The sequence below is a fragment of the Malaclemys terrapin genome, chromosome 1 (assembly GCF_027887155.1).
Source record: "Malaclemys terrapin pileata isolate rMalTer1 chromosome 1, rMalTer1.hap1, whole genome shotgun sequence".
NCBI classification, from domain to species: domain Eukaryota; kingdom Metazoa; phylum Chordata; order Testudines; family Emydidae; genus Malaclemys; species Malaclemys terrapin.
The window spans coordinates 325,919,761-325,931,847 of record NC_071505.1 but is presented as its reverse complement, the minus strand read 5'-3'; the positions used below and the strand labels follow the sequence as shown (position 1 = coordinate 325,931,847).

General features: G+C 40.3%; 1 protein-coding gene across 1 annotated transcript in view; it reads left to right on the top strand.

The window, feature by feature from the left end:
* DEUP1 (deuterosome assembly protein 1) overlaps positions 1-12,087 on the top strand; it is an 85,255-nt gene that overhangs the window by 53,549 nt on the left and 19,619 nt on the right. The gene's annotated exons all lie outside the window — the stretch shown is intronic.

Below are 12,087 nucleotides of genomic sequence, written 5' to 3'. Positions count from 1 at the left end.
AAGTACGGCTGCAGAATTTGGCCAGAATTTAAATTATTAAAACATCTGTTTATTATTTATAGATTATTTTTGTGCTGTTTCTTCTCAAAATCAATAAAAATTTTGAAGATAAAGTACATTGGCACCTGATACTGGAGACCCATGGAAGCCAGTGGGAATCTGCAAGTGTTTAATATTGCAGAATTGTACCCAATGGATATAAACCCTGGTTTCTGAGTTGCAGGCAATATTACAATATAATAACATCCGAAATTTGGTATATTACATTTAGCAATAAATCAGGACTATAATTGTAATTTTAGGGTTGATATCTGCTCTTATACAAAAAATCCTCATTTTTGTTTGTCCACTGGTTATGGTGCAGGAACTCCAGTGTGTGCTAGGGTGCCTAACTGAAGAGAACAGAGGCAATTTTCAAGACAATTTAGGACTATATCTAATTTTCATATACATTTATATGAATTTTATTATCAAAATATACACAACCATAATTTGTGTGGTACCTCAATCTTCCTTGATAATATACTAATAGAAATATTTTTGTTTGTTCTGAGCAATAAAAATTGGCAGTTTATCAGCTTTGTCTTCACCCTGCAGTCACAGAGATAAGTTAGTCAGGAACACATTTTTATGACTCCAGGGGATACATTTGAATCTCTGACACTAACCTGTGCATCTTATGTTGTTCAAATATGAGGGAAAAATATGGTTTCATTTATTTATTTAGATGTGTATACACACTAAAAAAGAGCAAATATCCATTTGTTATGGGCACCCAGAACATAACTGAAATTTATATCTATCTACCTATAAAAATACTGAAACATATCTAAAGTACAGCAGTACAATTCAGTATGGCCCACTACCAGCAAATCAAGGAATTCAAAAGCTTAAATCTCCAACAATTCCCCACTCTGACATTTCCTCTCCTAATTTTGAATTCCTGTGAAAAGATGAGCTTTTCAGAATACTCTGAATATCATTAAGTTCAGGCTACTTTGGGCCAACACCTTTCATCCCAAACTGTTTTCCCAACAAAAAACCAAAAATATACATGTAGTGGTGGAGTGGCCATTTACTGAGCACCCCGTTATGGCCAGGGATTGCTTTACAAGAACTCTCCCTATTAGCCCCCTCTTGCAATCCCCTTTAAGTACTAAACACTGTCTTAGTTGTGGCTTACAGCACCCCTTTTTTGGGTCTGGTTTAATATCAAATAAAGTTCGCACAATCCTCACAGTCTTTACTCACAATGAGTCTAGGGTTACCAGAGAGCAACTGTGAAAAAACAGGATGGGGGTGGGGGGTAATAGGCGCCTATATAAGAAAAAGTCCCAAAAAATGGGACTGTCCCTTTAAAAACGGGACATCTGGTCACCCTAAATGAGTCCCACACATAATGTCCATAACTGTAACTTAACAGTTCATACTTAGCTCCGGTTCTTGAGCCACACCCAAAGCTCTTCCTCTGTAAATCTGCTCCACCCAAAGCCAATAATCCTGTCTGGCTGGAGGTCACTCGTTTGGCCCTGGCTTCCCTCTGCAGCAGTGTCTCCCTTCATCTGAGACAGAATGCAATCTATATATTGCCCTCCTCCAGAGAGCTCCTCCTGATTGACTGGAGGAGAGGAGAGCCCTGTCCCATCATACATTACAGAGCTCCTGATCCTAGGCCCTTAAAGGAACTGTGTTCAAGGGTTTTTCCCACCTCATGCAACTCCTAGTTCTGCAGGACCACTTCCTCTGTTCCACTATCATTTTCTGGGCCCATTTTCCATTCCAACACCTGACACCACGTCTTCTGGCCCCCGTATTCTTAAAGGGCCAGTATGCCCCGTTATAATAAAGGAATTACATCACCATTAAAATAAAATGTGGCCATCATTAGGATGACAGGGTGGCAGCCAAAGGGCAGCTACAATATAGTATTTTGCACAACAGTGAACATAGCTGAAAATGCACCAAGGGAAAATCTTTTCTCTTAGAGAGTACCATGGGATTACTATTACTTATTATTTATGTAATGCTTCTGCCAGGTGCCATCGACAGCACCAAGGGCTCTGTTCCATATCTAGGGGTTTCTCTTAACAGTACAAAACCAAAGTGTCTTGGGCCTCCATTCAGAAATCTGGGAAAACTAAACACCACCCGTGGGTGCCTCTAAGAGGCAATGTTTCCCCACTTGCAAGCACTGAGTCTGTGGATAAGAAAAGAAAACTTTATTAAGAGCAGAGGGATACACGGCATTAACTTGGGAAAGCACCACAACAACAACTCAGAAATAGGTAAACAATAAGTAATTAATTAAAGCACCCTCCCCACAGGATCTTGGGCAGCAGTCCTTTGCCTCAGTTTCCCATCTTGTGATGTGAAACTCCAATGGATGAATATCCATTAAACACACCACTTCCTTTTCTCCTCCACTGGACCCCAATGATGGTCTGTTGTCTGAGGTTAGTGAAGTGCCACAGTCCAGGGGTGAATTCAGGTTGGCACCATTGAGGGTTGGCAGAGTGATGCTACTGACTCTGCTCACCGTTGTTGCTGCCACCTCTGTCGCTACTTGCAGTCATTGCTTCCTCTTGCTTCTCGCCAGCATTGCAGTCACTGGCACTGTTTGCCACTGTCACTCCACCAGTCCATTTGTAATTTCAGCTCTTAGTGATTTCACAGGGTAGCAGGCAACCTCACTGGCACTGCCTCCTAAGCATTATATTTTGTCACAATACTGGCCACACCACGAGGTCTAAGGCTCAGGGCCTATCCCAGTTTATCAGAAACTTCAGCTCTAGCAGTCACATAGAAGAAACAAGGACTCACAACTGAATCGGATCAGCTCTGTCTAAACACTGGAGAGGGAAGGTCAAATGGCTTTAGTACCCTTTAAACAAGTCCACACAACCAGATAAAAACTCCTGTCCCCAGCCATCTCTTTCACTTGGATTTGGCATCACTACCATTCACTTAGCGAGTGAATTTAGGGTGATCCTCCTCAATTAGGCATATTAAATATAGTTCTACTGCTCTTTATTTTACAATAAGGATAATGACATTATATTACCCCTGCATCCAAGACTAAAGTGAATTTTAACCCAGACCAGCCAAAACTGATCACTTGGCAGAGCAGGCTGGTCTGCTGATCACCTAGGCAAAGTAAGTGTGTCTTTGAAAATAAGGTCTGCTCCTGAAGTCTTTCTCCCCAGTTCATCAATTAATGGCAGGGGAGAGCTCATTCAGACAACTACGTTTAAATTGTGATAGCACCTAGGAGCCCCAGTCATGACTATGCCCCCCTTGTGTTAGGCATTTTACAAACACTGAACAAAAATATGCTCCTTGCCCCAAAGAGTTTACAATCTAAAGATCTTCAATGACAGACAGACCAGACAAGAGCACAGTTTTTAAGGATTCAGCAGAAAAACACACAAATTAAACTCTATAAAACTCGGTTTATGCTTATCAGATGGTTTAAAAGCTGTATTTATATTCCTTGAATTTTAGTCTTAGTGAGTCTAGTTTTTTCTAAATTGAAGCTTAGGGGAAAGTTGTGGCTTTCAGTCTCTGGAATTCTGTGGTATTGGAGCATGTTGTGTGTTTTAGAAGGAAGCATGATAACTATGGTGGTCATAATGCCTCTGGGGGCATTGGAGGAGCCTGATGAGGAAAGATGTGGTCTCCTCTGCCTATATTTTTATATTGACATCAATGAGACTACTCACATACGTAAAGTTAAGCAAATGCTTAAATGCTTTGCTGGATTGAGGCCAGAGTATATAGTGCCATGTGGGATCATAATGAGGAAGTATATTCTTTGTGCAGGTAAAGATGTACTTTGTTGAATCTATTACCATAATTTGTAAGAGGAGTCTTTTTATGCCTTTTAAATAGTAACAGTTGAATGTAACAGTTTGTGTACTTCTAGCAAGCAGCACAGACTAAATAGGTGAGGTGCTTTTTCCCCACCAAAAAGCAGCATTTAGCATAAACTGAGATTAACACCACACAGCTAATTATAACCCAAAGAACCAAGAAGAAAGAAACAATCAATTACCATTGCTGATTTTGTTAGGAGAGTCAAAATCCTACTCACTCTATACAAACAGTCCAATGTCTACACAATCATAAACTCTTACCGGGGAAGTTAAGTGTCTGTACGTTGCAAAGTTCATTCATTGATTAAATCCTCAGATCCATATTATTTTACTATCTTTTCACTTTCTCTGTAACTTTTCTCGTGATGAAGTAACAGCATAGTCTGAAAATATAATATTTTTGAGTCTGTATCTGACTCATCTCTGCCAAATGGAAACTATTGTGTTGTTTCCGTGTTCTGTAAAGGGCTGTTTGTATTGGTAGCCTTTTCTTCAACTGTGTGGCTCAAATCATGGCAGCAAGATCTGAAGTGAATGACTAGTAAACATATGAAGCTTGTCATACTCTTATCTTAGTTTACTGTTAGTATCAGTATTGGTTTTGGCTATTTTTATTAAAAACTGTATTGATAGTCATAAATATTACATTTTGTAACAGGCCCAGCTCCATCCTTGTCTAGGTTTACCATAAATCCGTTTTTTCCCGGACATGTCCGGCTTTTTGGTAATCAAACCCCTGTCCGGGGGGAATTGCCAAAAAAGCCGAACATGTCCGGGAAAAATACCGGCCGGGCACTTCCCCTCCCGGGCTCCAGCTGCTCTGCTCCTCCCCGACTCTTCGGCTCTGTTTAAGAGCCGAGCTGCCCGAGCGCTCGGGCTTTGGGCAGCCTCCATGCCTCCAGACCCCAAGCCGCTGGCTGGGCACTTCCCCTCCCGGGCTCCAGCTGCTCTGCTCCGGCGGCGCAGGGTCCGGAGGCAAGGCGGCTGCCCGAAGCCGGAGCATTCGGGCAGCTTGGCTCTTAAACAGAGCCGAAGAGTCAGGGCAGGAGCACAGCCGCCGGAACCCGGGAGGGGAAGTGCCCGGCCAGGGGCGCAGGGTCTGGAGGCATGGGGGCTGCCCAAAGTCTGAGAGCTACCGGCTTCACGGTTTGCCAGGAGCCTCCAGACCCTGCGGCCCCGGCTGGGCGCTTCCCCTTCCGGGCTCCAGCTGCGCTGGGGAAGCGCCGGCCGGGGGCGCAGGGTCTGGAGGCTGCCCGGCAAACCGTGAAGCCGGTAGCACTCAGGCAGCCCTTTTCGCGTGGCTGGGGGGGGGGGGGGGGGAGTTAGAGTGGGGACTGCAGGGAAGGGGCGGGGAAGGGGCGGAGTTGGAGTGGGAAAGGGGGTGGGAAAGGGGCAGGGGCAGGGCCCGTGGAGTGTCCTCTTTTTTTATTTTTTAAATATGGTAACCCTATCCTTGTCCCCTGCAGAAATCGCACAGACTCCACTAGGTGTGCTCTTAGTAACACTTTATTTCTATTTCTCTTCACCAGTATCACCACAGACCCCGTGCTCCTACCTATTTACAATCTTTGCTGATCTTTATGCTCGCTGAGTAGCACCTGCAAGGAACAGAGATCTTCCTACTCTGGGACCACTGCATTGCCAGGATCAGCTCGCCCTGTTTCTCCCACCTACCCCTTCTTGCACTTCCTTCCTGTGCCTCTTTTATAAGGGGCCAACTGAATGTTTACCCCACCCAGCCCATCACCCTGATTAGATAATTACTCCCATTCAGCTTCTCCTGGGACACTAATTAGCCTCCAAGTGATCAGAGTATAGGCTCACCTACTTACTCCCTGAAGAAAGACATTCTTAGTATGCTGTATGATTCATATGTCAATGTACATTACTGTACCAAGTAGCTTACAGTATTGTGTAGGATCTGGATATAAAATATTAAAATAATCTATAGCTCTCCAAATGCAAAACACCCATATTTATTAGTCAAATAAAGGTCATATTAACAACAATTCTCTCCTTTCCCAAGCCTCACACAATTCCTCATCCCCTCAAACATTTAGAAAGCTCTGCTGAGATCCTTTACATATCATCCATTAATGTTTTACTCCTCTTTCATTAAAATCATAATGCAAGACATTGGTTGGGGAGTATCAGAGTTGCTAAATTACTTTTGTATTTATTCTAAGATATTAATATGGATACAAATTTTGCATAAAACATTTTTCATACATTTTTGTTTTTTCTATAAGACAGCCTTTTACAAATGCAATATACTGTAAATGTTTATTAGTAATGGAGACTGACAATATTCTAGTAGTTTTCCATTAAGTTTTCCATTCTAGACAAGATCAGTGGGCCTGATTCTGACAACAGTCATACCAGTATAAACCAGGAGTAAAACCTTAAAGTCAGTGGAGTTAGGGTTGTGGAAAACCAATATGAGTAAAAGCAGAATCTGATCTAATAGGAATTTATTTAAATTATGGCTGTTAATTAACTCAAGTGATTAATGCAAAACAAATTAACTAGATTTTAAAAATTAGTTGCAATTAATCACAGTTTTAATCACACTGTTAAACAAGAATAGAATACTAATTTAAATTTATTATAAATCACCTGGATCGATCGGTCTTCAGCTGTCGTTAAGACTGCATCAATCACAACACGTCCACCATTCTTCTCGCATTCTTGCCTTTCTTCTCCACGTTCATCTGAAATGTTTAACAATGTCATCTTCCCATCTTCTTGGAGGCCGACCAGGTGGTCTTTTCTGTTCTTGTGGGTACCACCCAGTAATGATTGCAGTCCACCTATTGTCCGTGAACCGTGCTATGTGGTCCGCCCATCGTACTAACTTCTTGGCCCAAATATACATACTGTTCCACTTCTTCAACTTCTTTTGTAAGACGTCTGATCTCATGTATTTCATTTTGCAATGGTTCATTTTCAGACTGACCTGACTGCTTTTCTTGTCGAGTCTTCGTAGCATGCTCTGCAGTTGGTTGGTGCTTTCAGCAATTAGTACGATGTTGTCCGCGAATCTGAGATGAGATAATCATTCTCCATTTATATGAACACCACTCCTCCAATTGATCTTGTTCATAACCATTTCAAGGCAGGTGGTAAATAGTTTCGGTGAAATCGTATCTCCTTGCTTTACACATTTCTCGATTGGGATGCAGAGCGGAGTTTCGAGGAGAGTAATGTCTGTTGTACATCCAGTATTCACTTCCTTTAACAAACCGATGTACTGCATATTAATGCTCTGCTCTGCGAGCGCCTTTAATATTGCGTTGAACTCGACGCTATCGAAGGCCTTTTCATAGTCGACGAAAGCAATGCACAGCGGGAGTTTGTATTCCCTCGCTCTTTCTAGGAGCTGGCTAAGGGTAAATATATGGTCTATCATGCTGAAATTTCTTCGAAACCCTGCCTGCTCTCTCGGCTGTTGTTCATCCAAACTCTGCAAGAGTCGGTTTGTTATCACCTTTGTAAAGAGTTTATAGATATGAGAGATCAGGCATATAGGGTGATAGTTCTTAAGATTTTCTCGATCCTCCTTCTTGTACAGCAAGATGGTATTCGACTCCTTCCAGCTTGATGGTATTTTTCCTTCTTCAAGATATCGACTGAATCTTAAAGCGAGGGTTTTTCGCCTCCTGCGGAAATCATTTCTGACGTTATTCCATCTTTGCCTGGAGCTTTTCCCTTCTTCATCTGGTGTAGTGCGCTTCGGACTTCGCTGACGATTATTGAGGGGACGCGTTCTTCTGACTCTTGGAACGTTGAGAGAGGGACATTGATTCTTGATTTGAACAGTTCTGTATAGAAGTCCTTGCAGACCTCCTCCATCCCTGCTCTGTCAATTACTGTCTCTCCATCCTTGTTCTTCAATGCTGTTACGCTCAATCTATACTGCATCAATTCCCACTTGCATGTCCTGAGGCTCTTGTGTGATTCAACTGTTTTAAAGAGCTTTTCTTTCTGGAAATTCTCAAAGTTGTCCTTCAGTTTTTGCCGTAAAAGCTTGCACAGAATGGAGTACTCGAGGTTGTTATCCGAGCTCCTTTTCGTATTTCTCTGCTTCTCTAACAAGCTTTTTGTTTCGTTTGAGATTCTTCCCTTTGCCGCCATCATCTTTTCGATTTCAGCTGCTTTTATGCAACGTCTCAGCTTGTCAGCAAAGATACTATAGTCCTCATCACACTTTTCCGTCTGGCTCCAGTCAAACCCAGAAATCGCTTTCTTCAGCTTTGCTTCATCGAAAATATTATTATAAATATTATAAATATTTTGGATTTTTTTCTACATTTTCATATTGATTTCATTTACAACACAGAATACAAAGTGTACAGTGCTCACTTTATATTATTATTTTGATTATAAATATTTGCACTGTAATAAAGATAAACAAAAGAAATAGTATTTTTCAGTTCACCTCATACAAGTACTGTAGTGCAATCTCTTTATGAAAGTGCAACTTACAAATGTAGAATTATTATGTTGCTTTATTTTTAGTGGCTATGTAAAAAAAATGTAAAACTTTAGGGCCTACAAGTCCAGTCAGTCCTACTTCTTGTTCAACCAGTCACTCAGACAAACAAGTTTGTTTACATTTACGAGAGATAATGCTGCCCAGTTCTTATTTATGTCACCTGAAAGTGAGAACAGGTGTTTGCATGGCACTGTTGTAGCCAGTGTTGCAAGGTATTTACGTGCCACATATGCTAAACATTCATATGCCCCTTCATGCTTCGGCCACCAGAAAGGCAATTCCTTAAGGTATGGTAGGCAATTTGTTAACAAGAAAATGGGTTCATCCCTAATAAGTTTTATGAGTACTCAGTGCAAAGAAATATTTGCTGTTAAAGCCCTGTGTAGCAGAAGTGAAGTATTTGTGAGTCCTGACCATCAAAAGATACCTGGGTATCAAGAGGGCCTTCCTCTCTCTGCCTAAGTTCAGGCATAAGACGCTCATCTATGTACAAGGCAAGTAATTTTTTTAATGGCTTATTCCCAGCTGGTATTTGGTCCTTTCCTACTCCTGAGATAGCATGTAGGTGTCACTATAGCAGTAGGGATGGACAAATGCTCACAGGCCTTTTGCAGTTGGATAGCTACATAATATAGGAAGCTCTTGGGTACAAGAGAAGGTGGGATGTTGTGACACTTCCCAAGGGTACCCAGGGTTGTGAGGCACCTTGCTAGCAGCTGCCCTTAGCGGGAAGAAGCCTTGTTTGTGTCTTCCAGGGTTCAGTTCCCTGACTCCACCAGCCACAGGCAACAAAAGCACTCCCCTCTCAGCCCACGCAGCCTTGGCTGTGTCTCACCAGGCAAGCAATAGGCACACTCCAATCCCCCAACACTCCCCCTGGAGTGACTAGCCCTATGCTCACAGAATTCAGAGATACACTACTCCCAGTGCAATAGCGCATCCAACTTACCAGTTTCATGTCTGCTCGACTCACAGCACTTAGATTTGTTTACAGTGAAAACAAGTAAAAGTTTATTTATCAAAGAACAGATATTCTAGAAGAAGCAAGTAGAATTAATGGAAACAAATGGTTATGTATAAAATAAAACCATAACTTGTTTTCTAGAACTTAAACTTAACTAACAAGACATTCTCCTGTCTCCTAAAGGATAGCTCATCCAAAGTTTTTCTCCCAGTGTTAAACAGCCAGACAGGTTGTGATCTTCCATCCATAAGAACAGCCAGCTAGCAGCTTGTCCCATAGGTGAAGGATACCTGGATGTACCTTTGCACCCCCGGAAATAGTTCCATTGTTTTCACTTGTAAACAGGATAACCACTGCTGCTTGTTTTTGCCTGTAATAATCTCTTGGGGAGAGTCTTCAATCACTTGATTAGCATTTTGCTCAGACTGTAAATATGTGTTCATTGTGAGGGATAGGATACTTAGTTTACATATAGCCAGACAGGTAGATAAGCATTTCCTGCCTAAAAGAAACTTATCAATTTAAGAGCATAATTTTCAGTATAGATATATAACTCCTTACATATTATCTGTACATACATTTTGCAGTGTGTGACATAGGCTTCAGTAGAGACGTTACATGACACATTCCTTTCACATACACAACAACTCCTATGGGATGTCAGGTTTTATTACTATTACATCGCCAGAAGTGCCCATGACAGAGCTCAAAAGGCCTCAAATTTTTTTGCTGCATAACTTCCTTCATTACACAATGTCAGTTATGGAATTAAACTCTAGTTATGCATGGATGGGTTTCTTTATTGTCATAATTATATCAATAGTTTCCCAACAAATCCACATAAATTACCTTTTATCTTACTTTTTTTTGCATTTGATAATATCAATTACCCCATTCAGTACATCTGAGTCAAATTGTTACCCCTTTCTGGATGACAGTAGGAATTTGATAAGAAATAATACCCTAGAAATTTCCTACTAGTGTTCTGTATTGTTTAGATACACAAAAAGTTGAATATAGCATATTTTAACTGATTTTTTTAAACCTTGTTTTGTATTCTGTTTGTATTATTCTTTTGCTACTCACTTTGCAAAATAGTCCAGGCTATGTTAATACTGCCTGATAAAACAACACAGTGGGGGAATATACAAACCAACATGAGAGGTAAACTGCTCTGCAGGAGATTATCTTAATAAGCAGTTAGAACTACAACTCCTGCTGCAGAGCCTTGTGTCCTGCCAGTTTCATTTGTTGGAAGTTTCATTAAATGCATTTTAATGCCTTGTCTGATTTTGGTGTTCTTCAGTGACCTGATTTTTAAAAGAAACAGCATTTCAGATGTCCTGAATAAATTATCATGTTAAACACCCCTATTAAGGGAAAAATAGTGAATTCAGCAACAGAGGGTCCTGTGGCACCTTTGAGACTAACAGAAGTATTGGGAGCATAAGCTTTCGTGGGTAAGAACCTCACTTCTTCAGATGCAAGATGACTTGCATCTGAAGAAGTGAGGTTCTTACCTTGCATCTGAAGAAGTGAGGTTCTTACCCACGAAAGCTTATGCTCCCAATACTTCTGTTAGTCTCAAAGGTGCCACAGGACCCTCTGTTGCTTTTTACAGATTCAGACTAACACGGCTATCCCTCTGATAGTGAATTCAGACTCAGAAAAAAAGCATATTGTATAAATATCTATAGTTCTCAATTCATTTTAGCCAGTGAAGAACTGAATTACCCCAAAATATATAATAAACATTAAATTGAAAATTAAAAGACAATTAAAATAGTTAATTAAAAGAAAAACAAACTACTTACTGTCATACTTTATGCAGTATAGCAAAGTAAAAATGAATGGAAAGATAAAAATTGTGATTATACCAATTTGAAGAACCTATGCAACAGCAAAATTCCAGGAAGTAAAGATTTAAATAATTTGCAGCCAGAGATATTATAAGGTTTAGGTTTTCTGAACCTGTGTATTTAATTCGTGGCTATTTCTACTTTCTAAAAGTTATTCTAGTGCAATAAAATAATACATTTGTCTAATTATCTTCTTATATTCTTCAGACTAAAATTTCCTTTTCAAAGTGAATGTATTGTTGTTGCTATTTTTAATCATAACATTTATGATATATTGTTTTTGGTTGCACTAACTGTATGCTAGCCACTGTAAAAGGGGAGGTATGGTTATTTTCTAAAAGAGCTTTAAATATTTTTAGAATTTTATTCTTTTACTTATCAGAGGGGTAGCCATGTTAGTCTGGATCTGTAAAAAGCAACAAAGAGTCCTGTGGCACCTTATAGACTAACAAATATATTGGAACATAATCTTTCGTGGGTGAATACCCACTTCGTCAGACACATGCGTCCCCAAATCTTTGCTAAAACTTAGATATATACCTACAGAATTTCCCTTCATCCATTAATCTTGTAATTTAATCAAAAACCAGTCCAATTTTTCTGGCATAATTTGTTGTTTATGCTTCCATTACCCTTAACAGAGGGGGAGAAAACCCACTAATTGTTTCTCAATTTTATTAGGGATTAAAGTTAGTTTTAATGGATGGAAATTGCCAGGATCTGTTTGTTTGTTTGTTTTTTGAAGATGAAGACTGCTCACAAACACACCAGTATATACTATTTAAAGTTATTGTAATGTAATTTGGGATACTTTGAGTAAGAAATGTGGTCCGCTTTTTATAAGATACTTAAATATTCATTGGGTCAGACAGAGAAACTCTATAGCCCAGTGGGTGG